This window comes from Staurois parvus, unplaced genomic scaffold (genome assembly GCF_062004578.1).
Source record: "Staurois parvus isolate SC_StPar_1 unplaced genomic scaffold, SC_StPar_1.0 ptg000763l, whole genome shotgun sequence".
Taxonomy (NCBI): domain Eukaryota; kingdom Metazoa; phylum Chordata; class Amphibia; order Anura; family Ranidae; genus Staurois; species Staurois parvus.
Window position 1 is genome coordinate 819,171 of NW_028318559.1, and position 20,223 is coordinate 839,393.

Sequence of the window (20,223 nt, forward strand, 5' to 3'; positions counted from 1 at the left end):
AGCAACATAAGCAATCCCCTCACTTTTATGTTGGAGGGGATGTGGGATAAAGGGAACAATGGCACATATATGATGGGATTGCCCCAAGATAAAGGAGTTGTGTCATGAAATAACTCAACAAATACCGGAGATATCTGGGAAAAGTATTTTGAAAGACCCTTGGGTTTGTTTATTCCATAATATCGAATTTGCAGTGAAACAATATAAAAATATGCTACCGTTACATTAAATAAACGCGGCAAAAGGACTGATTCCTAGATTTTGGAGACTCCCTCAAAAAAGGATTGGATATATAAAGTGGAATACTGTATGTATACAGGATGGAGGAATTTTATCACATCAGAGAGGATAACATTGGAAAATTTAATAAAACATGGAAAAGGTGGTGTGACTTTAAAACCTCAAAGAAATATTCAGAACTGGTATAAGTTAAAATACAGGAGGAGATAAATGAAAGACGACATGGCTGTATAGGAAGGACAAAGAAAGGGAGGAGATGAGAAGTAATGAGAAGAAGGACAGGGGAAGTAATAGAGGAACAAGAAGAGAAGGAAAATTAGAGAAGATTAAGGGGATAATTCAGAGAAGGGGGGAGGGTATAGGGAGGGTGGGGATTAGGTTAATTATGTGGTGAAAATTGTTTAGTTCTTTGTGTATGGATTATTATAATGCTGGATTTTGTAATATGAAATTAATAAAATATAATATAAAAAGGAAAAAAAAAAAAGGAAAAAGGAACCAGTGATAAGCTGGAAAGATAGGAACATGTGAGTGCACATGCTTGATGCTCACAGAGGCCAGAAATTAAATGCAGCATTTCTGGGGCCAAATGCAGACATTTGGGCCTTTGAGATCCAAGATGAGGCAGATGCCCAGTTTTTGGTCTAGGAATTGTGAACAAATTGGTGTATGGGAAATACGAGCTCTCAGAATTGAATCTACTAAAAAGTCCATTTGACAGAATTTTTAAAAAGTTTGTCAGATTATAATACTACATTTCTTTTCAGCATTTATGAGGAATTGCATGCTTGCACTGCTTTCACCAGTTTTCAATTATGGGATCACCTTGATTTTTCCAAACTAAAAGCTACTGGAAAGAGTGAGACAATCTGCAATATACACATTTTGGTGTAGAGGGAAGACAGAAATGCATGGCCATAAATGTAAGCTTCTTTGACTGGTACACGGTCTGTATTTATACTGCTCTGAATCCTATAGATTGCTGAATTTCTATAAGGCCAATGGATATCCACTAGAAGACAATATTTGTCTTCTGTTTTTTTTTTTTAAGAAAACAGAACTAAATAATACACAGCTTTGTGTTCTTTTGAAAAGGAACTTAAATGTTGGGGATGGGTATCATCCAAAAGAGCCAATTCCAGCAATGTGTTTTTTAGCATACACAGAGATCAGCATAAATGAGTACACCCCAACAGATTTGTCAGAAAACCTTTATTTTCCTTTCAGAATCAACATTTTCTATGGGACACTATCAGGGGCAGACTGACAAATTATGGGACCCCCAGGCAATAGGGGATCATGGGGCCCAAACTCAAAAAAGCATATGAAAAAGGTACCAGGGACATCTCATGGGGCCCCCTACTGACCCCGAGCCCTCGGGCAGTGCCCAAGTTTCCAAATGGTCAGTCCGCCCCTGGACACTATACTACAAAATACTCCCACAAATGCGGGCCATAGATTGCAAACAAGATTTACTAATTTACACATGCAAAACAAAGAAGACCATGCTGCAAATATGAATACACCCCAATGAAAGTCTTAGGAACAAAGTTAAATTTTAGACAACAAAATCCTAATTAGCAAAAATTAAACTACAGGTGAGTCTATTTATTCATTAAACAAGTGTCCAGCAAACAATTGATTATACAAGGGAGTTATTTGACAAAGAAAACCCCTTCCCATTTCATGCTGTCAGCAATGGCAACACATGGAGAAGAAAGGCCTGAGAAAGAAAATAATTTCTTTACACAAGAAAGGTGAAGGCCACAAGAAGATCAGCAAAGCTTTACTTATCAGTCAGAATACTGTAGCAAAAGCGATACAAAAATGTAACAAACATGGAAATGCAACCATCTCACAGAGATGTCCAGGCCATCCACAGAAGTTAAAACAACAGGAGCGTCTTCTGATGAGAAAGTTTAATAAATTGCCATGCAAAATCACTGCAGTTAGCTAAACAAGCCAAACTGGGGCGATTGATTCCCGTAACACAATAAGGCGTACACTGCAGAGGAATAGCATGCATGGGTGTCGTCCACAAAGGAAGCCTCTCCAAAAGCCCATGCACAAAAAAGCCCACTTAGAACTTGCCAGGGCCCATACTAAAAAAGAGGAAGACTACTGGGATTCTGTACTCTGGAGTGATGAGACCAAGATAAATGTTTTTGCAATGGATGATTTCAAAACTGTATCGTGTCGCAATGGTGGGGAGTACAAAGAAAAATGCATGGTGCCTAAAGTGAAACATGATGGTGGTGGCAGTGTCCTTCTGTGGGGCTGCATGGGAGCTGCATTTCATTGATGGTATCATGAATTCACAGATGTACTACTCTATATTGAAAGAGAAGCAGCTACCATCACTCTGTGCCCATGGTCATCGTGCACTTTTCCAACATGAATATAATCCAAAACACACATCTGTTGCATTTCTGAAGAAGAACAGGGTGAAAGTGATTCAGTTGCCAAGTATGTCTCCTGATAGGAACCCAATCGAACACCTATGGGGAATTCTGAAGAGGCAAGTTGAGCATCACTCTCCATCCAGCATCCAGGCTCTAAAAGAGGTCGTTCTTGAAGAATGGAAAAAGACAGATGTTGCAATATGTCGCCAACTTGTTCATTCCATTCCTAGAAGACTTGTTGCTGTCCTTACAAACCATGGAGGTCATACAAAATACTAGATGTGCTAGTTTTTGTTGTGGGGTGTATTCATTTTTGCATCAACTAACTTGAGTAAAACTGAAGATTTTATAATTTAAATTATATTATTAACCTTACTTTTATGTCATGAGCTAAACAAATGTTCTATAAAACTCAGTTTTGGCAAAATTTGGAGATTGTTCTTGTGTTCATTGAGATATTGATTAAAATCTAACTTTTCAAAATGGGTGTACTCATTTATGCTGAGCACTGTAACTCTGTTATTACAAAAATCAATCCGTATTTTGGAGATCATAACACATTTGTAAAAAGATAGCAATTCTGCATTGTTTCTTCCAGGAAATCTTGTACAATGGGCTTACTTTTTGTTGTGCTGCAGCTTTAAACTTCACTTTTCCTTCTGTATGGCCAAAATGACCAGTCCTGATCTCTACTTCTGCCTTCTTGGTGAGGATCTTCTCCAGGACCTAAGAAAAACAACAACATCTAGGATTTGAAAACATTTTTATCTGGGAGTGATGGAGGTGCCCCAACTGCAAAATCAGTTTCATAGTTAGTCTGGTTGGAGAAAAGAAAAAAAAAAAACACACGTCCATCTAGACACACACACGGCTGTGAACATTTTTTAAAAAACTACTTGCCGAGGGACTAAATCGGGGGCCCCAATCTACTTGTCCAGATAAAAAAAAATATTTTGTAACTGTATTTAAAACTGGAGGTTATATTAAGAATGTCTGGGACTTTTAAAAACAAAAAGGGGCTTTATGGCGACTTAAACGTTTTTAACATTGCGTGGTTTATCTCAGTAATTTCAGTAAAAAATACAAGTTAATTTTAGGGCACAAAAAAAGCAATAAATTACCCTATTTTTTTTGTAAAATATAAAAGATGAGGTTGCAGTGAGTAAATAGATATCCAACTTTTCAAACCTTAAATTTGTGCGCGCTCTTGAAATGGCAACGAACTTCAGTACCCTATATTTTATATAGGTTGACACTTTTAAAGATCCTTATAGGTCATCAGTTTAGCTTTATGGAGGAGGTCTAGTGCTAGGATTATTGCTCTCATTCTGGCATGCGCGACGATATGTGACATGTGTATTGCAATCAACGTTTTCATGTGTAGGTGCCCCAGCGTGTGCTTTTACATTTGTAAGTGCGTATATGTGGGGGGCCTCAACATTTTTTTGGGGGGATGGTATGTGCTTGGGCGTAACTCATTTTTACAATTAAAAAAACAAAATTTTGGGGTTTTTTTACTTTTTTTTTTCATCACATAGGGGACAAAGTCCCCTATGTGATGATGTTTTGGTGACAGGTTCTCTTTATCGAGGCATCCAGGGTCTAAAAGACCCTGCATGTCTCCCCTGTGCTCCACTGAATGTAATGCGCACCGCTTTACATTCTTTCCTGGCTTCCATGGCCAGGAATCTCTCAATGGGGATCCAGGTCAGGACAAGAATGGGAGCTTCCCCTATAGCCGACAGTGGTGAATCAGTCCCGGGCCCACAGATGGGCAAGTGGAGCCTGGGAGACCTCGGGGGGGGGGGGGGGGGGATGAGGCTGGCGCTGTGTGGAAGCATATCCCCTTTAATCGCCTCATCTCAGAGGAGAATAAATTCAGTTCCACTAATCTTCCCACATAATTGAGTTCCTCCAATTCCTTGGTTGCCTTTCTCCAATATCCTTTCTGTGAACTGGTGCCCCAAACTGAACTGCATATTCTAGATGAGGTCTTACCAATGATTTGTAAAGTGAAAAATGAAGTCTCTCTATAAAGTTTATGCTTTTTTTCATACAAGTATTTTGCTTGCTTTAGAAACTGCAGCTTGGCGTTGCATGCTCCTGTTAAAGTACCGTATATACTCGAGTATAAGCCGACCCGAATATAAGCCGAGGTACCTAATTTTACCACAAAAAACTGGGAAAAACTATTGACTCGAGTATAAGCCGAGGGTGGGAAATGAGGCACCCCATTATTGGTGTCAGTGGAATAGTGCCCCATCTTTGGTGTCAGTGGGAGGAATAGTGTCCCATCATTGGTGTCAGTGGGAGGAATAGTGTCCCATCATTGGTGTCAGTGGGAGGAATAGTGTCCCAACATTGGTGTCAGTGGGAGGAATAGTGTCCCAACATTGGTGTCAGTGGGGGGGTGGAGAAATAGTGCCCCATCGTTGGTGTCAGTGGGGGGGAGGAAAAGTGCCCCATCGTTGGTGTCAGTGGGGGGGAGGAATAGTATCCCATGATTGGTGTCAGTGGGGGGTAGAATAGTGCTCCATGATTGGTGTTAGTGGGGGGTGGAATAGTGCCCCATCATTGGTGTCAGTGGGGGGGGAGGAATAGTGCCCAATCGTTGGTGTCAGTGGGGGGGGGGGAGGAAAAGTGCCCCATCGTTGGTGTCAGTGGGAGGAATAATGCCCCATCATTGGTATCAGTGACACCAATGATGGGGCACTATTCCTCCCACTGACACTTGCTGACCCCTGTTCCAGTATGGTGCTGCTGCAGCCAGCATATGTGGTTGCAGCAGCACCTAAGCACGGCACACTTACCTGCATCTCCTTCACTCAATTTTCGCGGGGCCGCTCAGCTCCGCCTCCTCGCCGGTGATTGGCCGCCTGTGTGCCTTTCCTGAGCTACAGTTCTGGCGGCCAATCACCGGTGAGAAGGTGGAGCCAAGCAGCCGCGCGAACATCCAGTGGACGAACCGAATGAAGGAGCAGCCGCACTTCCTGGACCGGATCGTCGTGGGACCGGAGCCAGGTAAGAGACAGCAGCCCCCTGCCCACCCCTGTACTTAGTTTCCCTTCTGTTCTGTCCCCCTGCTAGACATCTGCAGATGTTGACTCGAGTATAAGCCGAGGGGGCCGTTTTTCAGCACAAAAAATGTGCTGAAAAACTCGGCTTATACTCGAGTATATACGGTAGTTGTAAACCTCAGACATGAAATGTAAACAAAGCATATCCTTCTTTAGTGCGTGCTTGTCTCGGTTAGGAGCAGAAAGTATAATTTCTGTCTGTTGCTTTATTCCTCTGCTATCAGAATGAGTCACGACTGACAAGTTTTCCTGACACCAAGAGAAAATATGTGACAGGGGAGACACCTTCAGCACACAGCCTGTGATTGACAGCCTCAGCTCTGTTCCTGTGTGGAGGGGGTTGTGTCCAGTCCCTCCAATCAGCTCCCAGAGCTCTCCTCAATGAGTCCTGCAGTATGTAACATCAGCTCTCTGCACCCTGTTTTCTGACAGTCAAACAAGCTGTATAAATTCTGGACTTTGAACAGATTTAGAGAAGAGAAGACAGCAGATAAATGGGCACAACTTACATAGGAGGATTTGTTTCTGCTATGTGTATCACCTGAGGCCAATCACTTCAAACGGTATATGCATGAGTTTACAAACAAAGTCTATGATCAATCAAAATACCCAGATCCTTCTCCATTGTTGATTCCCCCAGTTGTACTACCCCTGGAATGTATGATGCATGCATATGTCTATTCTCCAAGTGCATAACTTTACACTCATCAACATTAATCCTTATTTGCCACATAGTTGCCCAATTAAACAGTGCATTGGGTTGTTCAATCAATGTATACCCTTCTTTTTAAACCCTCAAAAAGTCAATACTTTCTCCCTAGAAAGTGCAATAATACATATAAAACTTTTTTGTGAATTACAAAAATAAGTGAAATAAATAAATTGATTTTAAACATATAATATACAATAAAGTCCCACTGATCAAAAAAGTGTCCAAAAAGAAAGTCCAAAATAGTGTCCACAAATATCCCAAAATTTTTTTCTCTCTTTTCATCCAAAAGGATTGGCTCCTATTTCATCCAAAACGCACCTCAAAGTAAAAAATATAATAATATCTAGTGCATTACCTTAATAATAATAATAATAATAATAACAACGACAATAAATCACCCCGTGCAACCAAAATACACTTCAAAAAAACCTTTTGTGCAACAAAAAAAAAAATATACAAATCCAAATTCTTATAGTGCATATAAATCACACAAATCGAACTGTGAGCACTCTGTGGTCACTGCAATTCAGTGTGTACCATCAACCAACACACAGTAGTACTAAATACTATTACCCTCTATGAGTATTGAAATGCTCAAACAATACTATGGAAAAATATTCCTCCACATTCTCTTCAAAGAAGTTTTTTCCAAGGTCCTCAGAGAGATAAGAAGGGTCTCAGGACTAGTATTCAAAGCATAGGGATAACTTTTTATTCGTCACTTACATTGAAATTTAAAATTATCAGCTCCAGGGGAGGGACTGGCGATTGCCGACAAACAGTAACACAGAGCACAGCTGCATTGTTTACAATGCAGCTCTGCTCCCTGTCAGTTCCTGACACACTGATCCTGAGAGTGGAGTTTAGCTCTTGGGATCAGTGTGTTCCTGTGCCATACACACCCCCCGCCCACTAGTAAAATACCCCCTCACACAGTTAACCCTTTGATTGAATAAAAATGTTAACCCCTTCCTCCCCAGCGCCATTAGTAGTGTCAGTGTTTTTTGTTTTCACTGATCCTTGTATTGGTGTCACTGGGGATGTCATTGACCCCCAAGTCAGTTCCCACCCAGTGTCAAAATGTCCGCCGCAGTCCTGCAGTCCCGGCATAAATCGCTGATCACTGTCATAAATCGTTGATCACCGCCATAAGTCGCTGATTGCTATATTATCTAAAAAAAAAAATCCCAGTATCTATCCCGCCATTTGTAGACACTATAACGTTCACGTACACCAATTAATTTACACATATTGGGATTTTTTTTAGCAAAGACATGTCGCAGAATACATTTTGGATGAAATTTATGACAAAATTAGATTTTTACATTTTTTATAGCAAAAAGTCCAAAATATTGGTTTTTTTTCCTCAAACATGTCAGCCTTTTTTTTATAGCGCAAAAAATAAAAAAACGCACAGGCGATCAAATACCACCGAAAAAAAGCTCACTTCGTGGGAAAAAAAGGACGTAAATTTAGTTTGGGTGCAGTGTTGCATGACCACGCAATTATCAGGTAAAGTAACGCAGCACCGTAACACAAACCGCTTCTGTAACCGCTTCCTGACCGCCCTATAGCAGAAATACTGCTACAGGGTGGCACAGGTGCGCAAAATCACTATATATATATACACACATACATATATACACACACACACACGATTTGTGCTCCACGCCCATCCCAGATGGCGTCAGATTGCCCGTCAGTACACCAGTACACCAGTCATCACATTTAACCCCTTGACTGCCAGGAACACGCTCATACACAATAAACCTCCATTGCAAGTATAGTGTATGAACAGATCAATATCTTTGATCAGATCAGCACTATACCAGCGTTCACATTAGTATAGCATCCCCAAAAATGCAGCGTTAGTGGGATCAGCCCCGGCACCTGCCAACACCTGCGTTTAGCCCCTAAGCTTACCCCCCCCCCTGCTCCCCCAGCAAGTGCAGTGTCAGTAGGTCACTGTCACTTGATCCATTGCACACAAAACCGCAGTGTTCGCAGAATCAGGCCTGATCTCTGTTAGCGCTTGTCAGTGAGGACTCTCATATGCAGCAGAGTGCCAGTACTAGTGCTGCGCTACCTTTTGGTGAACTGGCGAGCACCAGTGGTCTAGTACATCTTGGTCTCTCACATATCTCTTAGATTGTAAGCTCCCAGGATCAGGGCCCTCCTAACCATCTTGTATTGAACTGTATTGTTGCTGTATTGTCTCCCATTATACTGTAAAGCGCTGAGCAAACTGTTGGCGCCATATAAATCCTGTATAATAATACCAGCACTGCAGTATGACTTGGTGACGTGGCGAGTCCCATAAGTCCAGTACAAGCCGGTGCGGTGGCGAGCACAAGCATTGTCTCGCAGCCATCAAGAATTCGCACACAGGCCCATAGAGCTCCTAGTATCCTTCTGGATGTGCTTGCAAATCCCGATTGACAGCCCACAAATTCTGCAGCACATGTACTTCCCCCATTCACTGCCCAACCCGGAATTCAGGTGCAAATAGCAAATTTAACTACTCCCCTTGATTTTTGGGAGCGGTTTTTCACAGAATATCTGCATGCGTTGATTGTGGATCAAAGCAATTTATATGCACAACAATTTATCAACACCAACCCAAATTCAAACCTTGCCAGACCAGTCGCATGGAAACTCATTACGATTTCCGAATTTACATTTTTTTGGGGCCTAACCTTCAACATGGGCATTACTAAAAAAAATGAATTGCGGTTGTATTGGTCCACAGTCCTGATTCACCATATGCTGTGTTCTCTGCTGCCATGACCAGGCATAGATATGAGAGTATAATGTGTTTTATGCATTTCAACGACAATGCACTGTCATCCTCGGGGTAACCCTGAATGTGACTGGCTCCACAAAATTCAGCCCCTCGCAAATCACCTTAACCAAAAATTTGCAGATGTCTATACTCCCCAGCACAAAATATGCATTGATGAGTCCCTGATTCATTTTTCTGGCCGCCTTGCATTCAAACGATTTCTCCCCAGCAAGCGTGCCAGATATGGGGTCAAGATGTAGAAGACCTGTGAGAGGACAACAGGCTATACTTATAAGTTTTGGAATTACGAGGGAAAAGATAGTCACGTGGAGCCCCCCGGATGCCCAGACTACATGAGGAGTAGTGACAAGATAGTTTGGGACTTGGTGTCATCTATTTCCATATGGAGTACCACTTATATGTGGACAATTTTTATTCAAGCGTGCCACTATTTAGACATTTGTTCAATCTTGGAACTGGTGCATGTGGCAAAGTGTGACCTAATGTGTGCCTACTATTAGAAGTGGGTGGATACAGGGCAGTATATTCTAATGGTGGGGATACCACACACTCTTTCTGGCAGAGATTTCTTCTCTTTTTTTCCCCATTCAGTCCACAGGCTGCATTCAAAAAAAAAAAAAAAAAAGAGAACATAGCATATATACCCAACAAGGATCAGCGGTGTACTGGTACATCACTAGACTTTGAATGGTTATACCAGGATGATGCCTACTGCTGCAGGCATCATCCTTGTATTGTTTTTTTCAGCCGGCGATCGGCTTTCATATAAAAGCAATCCTAGTGGCTAATTAGTTGCAGGATTGCTTTTACAAGCAGCGGGAGATGATGTCCCCCCTCCCCCGCTGCCTTCCACAGCCTTCTCGGGCAGTCCTGCGCCATCGGGGGAACCTGAGAATGCACCCAGTGTTTCTGCCAGCTGAGCATAGAGCTGATTGGAGACCAGAATGGTGCCAATCATCTCTATAGCCTAAGAAATCAGAAGCTACAAGCATTTCATCACTTCAGTCTCGCAGGATATAAACAGCGCCATTTGTAAATTGGGAAAGCATCTGATCGCACCAATTTTGGTTTGATTAGATAATGTAAGGGCAGAGGAGATATCCAGAGTCTGATAGACCCCAGATTTCTCAAAAAAGAATATATGACAATGCCCATTGAAGTTATAGGGGATATTTGCATTCCCTGTGATAGCATTAAAAGTGGTAAAAAAAAATAAAAAGGCACAGTGTAAAAATAATAATAAAAAAAAAAAACTTGCCCCTCCCATGCGCGCACACCTGTGTGCACAAGCATTGACCTTGTGCCAGTATGTAAACAGCGGTTGCACCATACATGTGAGGTATCACTGTGAAAGTCAGATCAAGGGCAGTAATTCTAACACTAGACCTCCTCTGTAAATATAAAGTGGTAGCTTTTGAAGGATTTTAAATCGTTGCCGATGGATATTAAAAATTTATGCAGTTTGTCGCCATTGCACGGGGCATGCGCAGTTTTAAAGCATGTCATGTTTGGTATCTCTTTACTCAGCATACCATCATCTTTTATATTTTAGCAAATAATTGGCCAATATATTGTTTTTGTGCATTAAAAGTAAAAAAAAAAAAAAAAAAGTGTATTCTTTTTTTTTAAATTTGCTTTTGAAAAATCGCTGCGCGAGTACTATGTGCCATAAAAAATTGTAGTACCCACCATTTTATTCACTAGGGTGTCTGCTTTAAAAAAAATATATAATGTTTGGGGGCTTAAATTAATTTCCTAGCAAAAAATACAGTTTTTTTCATGTGAACAAAAAGTTTCAGAAAAGGCTTGATCTTCAGGTGGTTAGAAGAGTGGGTGATGTGTGGAATGAACTTTTAACGCTGGGCATAAAATGCCCCCCAAAAAGACCCCTTTTGGAAAGTAGACACCCCAAGCTATTTGCTGAGAGGCATGTTAAATCGAAGAATAGAATAGAAGAATTTATTTTTTTACCACAAGTTTTTGGAAAATGAGAAAGCTCAATTTGTGGGGAAAAAAAAGGATGTAAATTTCATTTATGTACCGTATTGCATGACCGCGCAATTGGCCGTTAAACTAATGCAGTGCTGTATAGCAAAAAAATGGCGTAAATTGCAGTATCTATACCATAGTTTGTAGACGCTATAACTTTCACACAAAGCAATCAATATACACTTATTGGGATTTTTTTTTTACCAAAAACATGTAGCAGAATACATTTTGGCCTAAATTTATAACTAACTTTGAGTTTACTATATATTTTTTATAGCTAAAAAGTAAAAAATATTATTTTTCTTCAAAATTTTTGGTCTTTTTTATTTATAGCGTGAAAAATAAAAAGCGCACAGGTGACAAAATACCACCGAAAGAAAGCTCTATTTGTGTGAACAAAAAGGACGTAAATTTCGTTTGGGTACAGCATTGCACGACCGCGCAATTATCAGTTAAATTAGTGAAGCGCAGAGTAGCACAAAGAAACCTGGTCATTAAGGGGGGCAAATCCTCAGGAGTGCAAGTGGTTAAAATTGAGCACGCCCGCAGAATGGCAACAAATTGCGGTACATTAAATTATTCATAGGTGGCACTTTAAATGCCTTTACAGGTTACCAATTTAAATTTACACAGGAGCTGGTGTTAAAATGTTTGCTCTCACTCTGACATTTGCGGCAATAACTCATCGCGTCCGGTTTCTGATGCCACAAAGTGAGAGGAACAATGTCAGTTCCTCTTACTGTGCAGTGAAGCTAAAGCTGGCAGTCGGATTGCTCCTGAGCTCCCCGGCTGGACAGGAGTGCCCGGGAAAGGCAGCATGGGCAGACTTTAAAGTGATCTAGAGGCTGTAGAGCTGGATCACTTTCACCAAAAAGAGAATTGCCAGCAAAAGATTGGTCCCATGATCGTAGTATAACCACCTCCATACAAGGCTGTATACATGCATACGGCGGTATTGAGGTAGTTAAGGTAACAAACCTTTCATGTTTAGTACCCCCACCACTCCTCCAAATATTTACCTGAGCCTGATCTCGATTAAGCCCGAGAGCTGTAGAGCTTCTCTTTTTCTCCTCATAGGGTCAGAGACAGTAGCAGAAACTATTGGCTCTGGCTGTTGTCAATCAAATCCTGTGAGGAGGGAGTGATGGAGCATGGCCAACCTAGGCTTTGTTTGTCAATAGACATACACAGCCCAGCTTAGGTGCCCCAAGCAACCAGCTATGGGGGCACTCGGAAGGGAAGAGAAGCTGGGAGCACTGGCAGGGGCCCCCAGAAGAGGAGAATGGGGCCACTCTGTGCCAAACCATTGCACAGAGCAGGTAAGTACACTGTTCATAAATAGAAAAAAAAAAAAACACCTTTACTGCCACTAATCATTTCTTCTTGAATATGGTCTTTTAGCCAGGTTTCTTTTTTTTTTTTTTTTTTTTTAACTATTTGTATTTAAGAAATTTTTTTTGAGCTTGTAAAGAGAAAACCACACTATATGGTAAATAAAGGAAAATGAAGTACAGTGATACAGCAATTCCTGAAAAGAGTACGGAAGCATTTTCCATTTGTTTTCCAAAACTCAACAGAAGGGTTGATTCGCAGTAAGGCATAACAGTCAGATAACATCATATATCAACATGTCATGTTATAATATTTTGAAATGCCAAAATATATATGCAGAGCACTGCATATATATTTTGGCATTTCAAAATATTATTTATTGGTTACAATTTTTTGTTTACAGGAGGAAGTAGTGGCTATATATGGTTTTATTTATTCACTTATGAATTTAATTATTTTCACTTATGAATTTACCATTTTGAGTGCAGTTTATTTTCAGTAAAGAGGACTATATGCACATACTTATTATATGTATATATCTTCCACTTGGGTATATACTGTGTGTTATATGTCATGTTATACATTGATGTGTACGACCAGGACCCAACAGGGATTTGGTGGACTGCATTAAGAGCATGGTCAAGGTGCACACAAGACAAGACAGCTACCATATGTCTATCAAATAGAAGATCAAGACTCATGTATGTGGTATTATCTTAAACTCTCCAGGATCTTCCCAACTACTGAGTTAAAGTGGTTGTAAAGTCTCAAGGTTTTTTACCTTCATGCATTCTATGCATGAAGGTAAAAAACCTTCTGTGTGCAGTAGCTCCAGCCCCCCCCAATGCTTACCTGAGCTCTATCGCGATCAAACGATGCAGCGAGCAGCAGCTCATTGGAGTCTCTCCCTCCTCATTGGTTAAGACAGCAGCGGAAGCTATTGGTTCCTGCTACATTCAATCATTGCTACTGCCAGTGAGCCAATGAGGAGAGAGCAGGGGCGGGGCCGCGCCACGCTCTGTGTCTAAATAGACAGTCAGAGCATTGCTCAGGAGGTGCAAGCTGATTGCCCGAGAGGGACCCGAGAAGAGGAGGCTAGCGGCTGCTCTGTGTAAAACCAATGCACAGAGCAGGTAATAATGACATGTTTGTTATTAAAATATATATATATATATATATATATATATATATATATATATATATATATATATATATATCAGTCGTTAATATCACTTTAAGCTAACCAGTCTGTAGTTACTTGGTAAAGACGTACACCCAGACGTACAGTCCTCTTTTACACTTGCTTTGAGATCACTTCTCACAGTCACCAGTACTAACATCTCCTTAAAGTATACACTATATTGCCAAAAGTATTGGGACACCCCTCCAAATCATTGGATTCAGGTGTTCAAATCACCTTCATGGCCACAGGTCTATAAAATCAAGCAAAATAATAACAAGGGAGCATGAGGCCATATATATTTATTGCTATCACTGAATGTATTTTATCTGCCGAGTAACCAAAAACAGACAGAAAAAAAAAGGGGGGGGGGGAGTGAAAAGAAATTCACAAGAAAAAGTGGTTACATAATGGACAGAAAGTGATACCCAAAACTGTATCAATAAATTATGATTTATTGCAAATTTTGCACATGTTTAGACATTTAGGTAAATACCACAGTTAGCCATCACCACAAAATGAGACAATACCAAAAGGAATTGACCTAAAACAAAATAAACAAAACAAAATATTATTTTAAAAGAAAGACGTCATGACCAGCCATGAATATGGTAGAGCTGTAAAGACAATGACACAAGGTCTAGTGTATATGCAGCACAGGCACATAGGAAACACCACCATGTAGGGGATGTACACAAATCTTAAGGCATGAAGGACTATGCATCAAAATTGCAATGCAAAAACATTGGTACCAATGGAATATATGGACTGAGGAGCCCAACTAGACAATGGTAGTATGTAATCCAGCTCAGGGCAAGAATCTAAAAAGAGATATACTGTATATGCAACACCAAAATTTAAATGCTAATATATGCACCAGTGAAACTGATGCTGTAATATATGAAAACACACTGTTCTTAGACAAATTTTGCTTTCTCAACAGGAATAAGCAGATCTTGACTAGTAGGTTGAAAACAGTGTCCAAAAGGTAACACTGGGTGAACATGGATCTTTGTAAAAAACTTTCTGATAATAGTGACTTCTCCATATGACATCCATCATCTGTAGTTGAAATGGCAGGGCCCTGCCAATATAATGTAGGGATTCTTCACCACCAGTATGCGGACCAGATGCCTCCCTTAATGCATAGAGCTATTAGCATTTAAATTTTTGTGTTGCGCATATATATATATATATATATATATATATATATATATATATATATCTCTTTAGATTCTTGCCCTAAGCTAGATTACATACTAGCATAGCCTAGTTGAGCTCCTCAGTCCATATATTCCATTGGTACCAATGTTTTTGCATTGCAATATTGATGCACAGTCCTTCATGCCTTAATATTTGTGTACATCCCCTACATAGTGCTGTTTCCTATGTGCCTGTGCTGCATATACACTAGACCTTGTGTCATTGTCTTTACAGCACAACCATATTCATGGACGGTCATGACGTCTTTCTTTTAATATAATTTTTTGCTTTAGGTCAATCCCTTTGGTATTGTCTCATTTTGTGGTGATGGCTAACTGTGGTATTTACCTAAATGTCTAAAATGTGCAAAATTTGCAATAAAGCATCATTTTTTTATACAGTTTTGGGTATCGCTTTCTGTCCATTATGTAACCGCTTTTTCTTGTGAATTTCTTTTCACATCCCCCCTTTTTTCTGTATAAAATCAAGCACCTAGGCATGGAGACGGCTTCAAACATTTGTGAAAGAATAGGTCGCTCTCAGGAGCTCAGTGAATTCAAGCGTGGTACCGTAATAAGTTGCCACCTGAGCAAAAAGTTCATACATGAAATTTCCTTTCTAATAAATATTCCATGGTCAGCTGTTAGTTGTGTTATAACAAAGTGGAAGCAACTGAGAACAACAGCAACTCAGCCACCAAGTGGAAAGCCACGTAAAATGACAGAGCGGGGCAGCGCATGCTGAAGTGCACAGAGAGCAGAAATTGCCAACTGTCTGTAGAGTCAATAGCAAAAGACCTCCAAACTTCATGTGACCTTCAGATTAGCTCAACAACAGTGCATAGTGAGCTGCTTGACCATGGGTTTCCATGGCTGAGCAGCTGCATCCAAGCCTTACATCACCAAATGTAATGCAAGGTACCAGATGCAGTGGTGTAAAGCACGTCACCACTGGACTCTACAGCAGTGCAGACATGTTCTCTGGAGTGATGAATCGCGCTTGTTTGTCTGGCAGTCCGATGGATGTGTCTGGGTTTGGCCTTTGCCAAGAGAACGGTACTTGTCTGACTGACTTGTGCCAAGTGTAAAGTTTGGAGGAGGGGGGATTATAGTGTGGGGGTGTCTTTTAGGGGTTGGGCTTGGCCCCTTAGTTCCAGTGAAGGGAACTCTTAAGGCGTCAGCATACCAAGACATTTTGGACAATTTCATGCACCCAACTTTGTGGGAACAGTATTGGGATGGCCCCTTCTTGTTCCAACATTACTGCGCACCAGTGCACAAAACAAAGTCCATAAAGACATGGATGAATGCATTTGGGGTGGAGGAACTTGACTGGCCTGCAGAGAGTCCTGACCTCAACCCGATAGAACACCTTTGGGATGAATAGGAGCAGAACAAAAAAAAAATGCAGTACAACTCAGCATACATGCACAATTCATGTTTATTCCTTTAAAGACTCTGCAAGTACAGAAAGATAACTGTTGATAAATAAATATCAACAGCGGATCAGCCAGAAATGCACTCAACTCCTAATTTTCTCTTGTGGAATGACACTATGTGCTTTTTTGGACTAATTGCAAGAGTCGGTGATTTCCTTCCCAATTGTCTGGTAATAAACTACTGAATTCTTCCCACTCTATCTCCACAGCAAAGGAACTAATTGTTCGGTAGTGCAAGATAAGAACTGGAAGGACGTCTCTAGGTAATACTGAAGTGTATACAAGACCGCTATACATTTTTGACCCATTAAAATCAATAGGTATTTTCTAAATATACAGGGGATTATAGGAACCATAAGCGATTAATACTTCCCTGAGGCAGGAAGAGTATTATAACCTGTAAGTTTTGTACCCTTACCCTTCTGAGATCATCATTAGAGGGGATTCTCATAGTCAATGCTATCCAGTGTAGAGAGCAGGTCATTCAGTATCTAGCAGGGCGAGTTCCCAAACCTTTTCAAAAGGTGTAGGCCCTGCAGTAGATCATGGCCAGGGATAGTCAGGTGAAACCCTACAGAAGAATCCTCCAGCAACTAAGGATCTGTCTGATTCCAGGAATTATACTCAAGGGTCAAATTGGGAGGATTCCTTTTTCAAAGGGTTTCTACCAGGAAGGTGAAGATGTAAGCATTGAACCCAGTCTGACATGGTTTCACAAAACAAAAATGATTACCAACAAAGGGCGGAAAGTCATTCTAGCTAATTCAAACGGAACCAAAAAGGGAATCTAATGATCTGGGAAAAAAATCCCAAAAGGTGAGCACAATTTGAACCTATCTGGTGATATGCGCTTTCAGGTGAATTATAAACAAGTCCAGGGTGGATGAAAAAAAATCGATGATTTAAGGGGGGAAAAAACAGATTTTTTTTTTAATTTAAAACAGATTTTTTTTTATTTAAATCAAATGTATTTTAATAAAATGCTAGAGTAAGAATTTTTAAACAATTTTACTGAGCCTGAGGCTTTAATACTACTTTAACCGCCTCCCGCCAGCCATATAAGGTAATGATGGGCGCAAGGCGGTTCTCTAGTTCTAGGAGGATGTCATATGACGTCCTCCCATTCTGAGCATGCAGCGCGGCGATCGGTGCTGCGCTGTGTCCCTCGGACACAGCGGATCACTGATCAAGGGAAAGAGCTGAAGATGTCGGCACGGTCATGTGATCAGCTGTATCCAATGACAGCTGATCGCATGTAAATAGGGAAATGCCGGTTATCGGCATTTCTCTCCTCACGTGCTGTCACGCTTTTTTTTCTTATGGAGCTGACAAGCATGAAATTATACTCAGAAGCTTCATAGGAATGAGATTGCACAACACATATACAGGCCTAGCCGGAAAGATTTTGGAACGCAGCTATACATCCTAGTTAGCAAAATAAAAAGCAATACTAATGTGGTCAGCACAAAAAACTAACAATTGTTTCAACATGTCAGTTACTGATACTGACATGTTGAGATACTGAGTGTGCTGAGCAATGTTTGCATTGCTTTTACAGTATATTGCCTTACATATATGCACCTTTCCCCTTTTTTTAATTAGTTTTAAATTGATCCTATTGAACATCTGCACTCGTTGGATGGATATTCAGTGATATTTTGCTGGAAAAGGGACAGGGGAGTTTAGAAAGCGAGTGGATAAGCTGGAATTACTATATAAACGTTATCTTTTTTTCCACTGTCTCATAGGAGTCTATTTATCAATCTTTTCATCTAAGATTCAAACATTTTTCACATAGAATTAACTTTGGAAGATACATTATATTTCCAAAAGTATTGGGATACCTGCCTTTAAAACACACACACAAACTTTAATGAAATCCCAGTGAAATTGTCCAAAATGTCTTGGTACGCTGACGCTCTAACAGTTCCCTTCACGGGAATAAGGGGCCAAGCCCAACCCCTAAAAACAACCCCACAACATAATCCCTGCTCCACCAAACATTACACTTGGCACAATGCAGTCAGGCAAGTACTGTTCTCCTGGCAACGGCCAAACCCAGACACGTCCATCAGATTGCCAGACAGAGAAGCGTGATTCATCACTCCAGAGAATACGTCTCCACTGCTCTAGAATCCAATGGCGGCATGCTTTACACCACTGCATCCCACGCTTTGCATTGCACTTGGTGATGTAAGGCTTAGATGAAGCTGCTCGGCCATGGAAACCCATTCCATGAAGCTCTTTATGCATTGTTGTGCTAATCTGAAGGCCACACAAAGTGTGGAGGTCTTTAGCTATTGACTCTGCAGACAGTTGGCGGCTTCTGTGCATTGTGCGCTTCAGCATGCGCAGACCCTGCTCTGTCATTCTATGTGGCTGAGCCACTTGGTGGCGGAGTTGCTGTTGTTCCCAGTTGCTTCCACTTTGTTATAATACCACTAACAGTTGACCGTGGAATATTTAGTAGCAAGGAAATTTCAAAGATGGCGGACCCATCATGGTACCACGCTTGAATTCACTGAGCTACTGAGAGCGACCCATTCTTTCCCAAATGTTTGTAGAAGCAGTTTGCATGCCTAGCTGCTTGATTTTATACACCTGTGGGCATGGAGGTGATTGGAACACCTGGATCCAATGATTTGGCAGTGCGTCCCAATACTTTTTGCAATATAGTGTAGTTGCAGTTCTTCTGCAAGCAAGAGGAAAGACTTGAATTCCTTGCCAATCTAGCTTAGCTGGTATTATGTTCTCTCCAGACTAAACAACAAAACAGCAACCACTTAAAAACTTTCCAACAGATTTCTTATAAGGCATATCATTTTATAACAATGAATATTTATTCTAATTGCTAGTATGTCCTGTGGCATGGTTTATTATTGACTACCTGTCAGGTACTGTATGATGTAAAAAAAAAATCCAACTCAAATCGAATCATTTATGCTGCATAAGTAGATCAAATTAACGCAATAATAAAATTACAATGTCAAATATTAATTTGATATTACCATGCAGGTGGCTACATAGCATCCAGTTGTTTGTTATATCTGTTTCACTTTTACTGCCCTCTGTCAAAAAAAGACTCAGGTCATGATAGATATACAGTATGTGCACTGCTACTGATGAACATGCTTGCTACCTGGCTGTATCTGTCTTCCATTCTTTTTTAGTTACTTGACCGAAAGCAAGAATGTAGCCAGTGAAATCAGAACGTTTCCTTCAGCCAATTAAAAAATAAAATCAAAAGTCAACAAAAACAGTCAGCAAGCCTGAATTAACAGAGGGAGCTCAGCAATGGAAGTTTCCCCGCAGCATACCTCCCAACAGTCCCAGATTCTGCAGAACTGCCCCGAATTTTTAAACAAATCCCATAGTCTCCCAGATCCAAGCATTGTCCTGTAACATTCTCTTGTCCAAATATCCCCTGTCCAGGGCAGGGGAGTCGACAGCTAAAGTCAATTAATCTGCAGTCGATTCAAAGTTTATAATGTGTACTAGGGATGCGCCGAAACGTATCAGCCAAAAATAGTGTTAACTGCATTTTGCCAATAGGAAAAAAGGTGCCGATAGCGGCCGCCAATCAACGCACAATTTTACCTGCAAGTTTGCCCACGATTTTACCATGATTAGGGTGTGTTTTTCATAGGTCATGTAACTCCAAAGTAGCTTGTGTTTTGTCTGTTTTTCGTTTTTGCATGTGCATTTTGACGCGTTTTTTTATTTTCTTAAAATTTTTTTCTTTTTTTTGGACAATTTAATGCAGTGCAGACTAAAAACGCAAAACACATCAAAAATGTGTCAAAACTGCACTATATGCATTTTCTGCAGAGTTTCCATTAAAGTCTAT

General features: G+C 40.6%; 1 protein-coding gene across 1 annotated transcript in view; it reads right to left on the reverse strand.

Moving 5' to 3' along the window:
* The window catches only part of LOC149444920 (RUN and FYVE domain-containing protein 1-like), a 233,999-nt gene that overhangs the window by 208,881 nt on the left and 4,895 nt on the right, over window positions 1-20,223 (reverse strand). The window contains exon 2 of the mRNA XM_089654398.1: window positions 3,264-3,368. The gene's annotated coding sequence lies outside the window, so the exon portion shown is untranslated. The remainder of the gene's footprint in view (window positions 1-3,263; window positions 3,369-20,223) is intronic.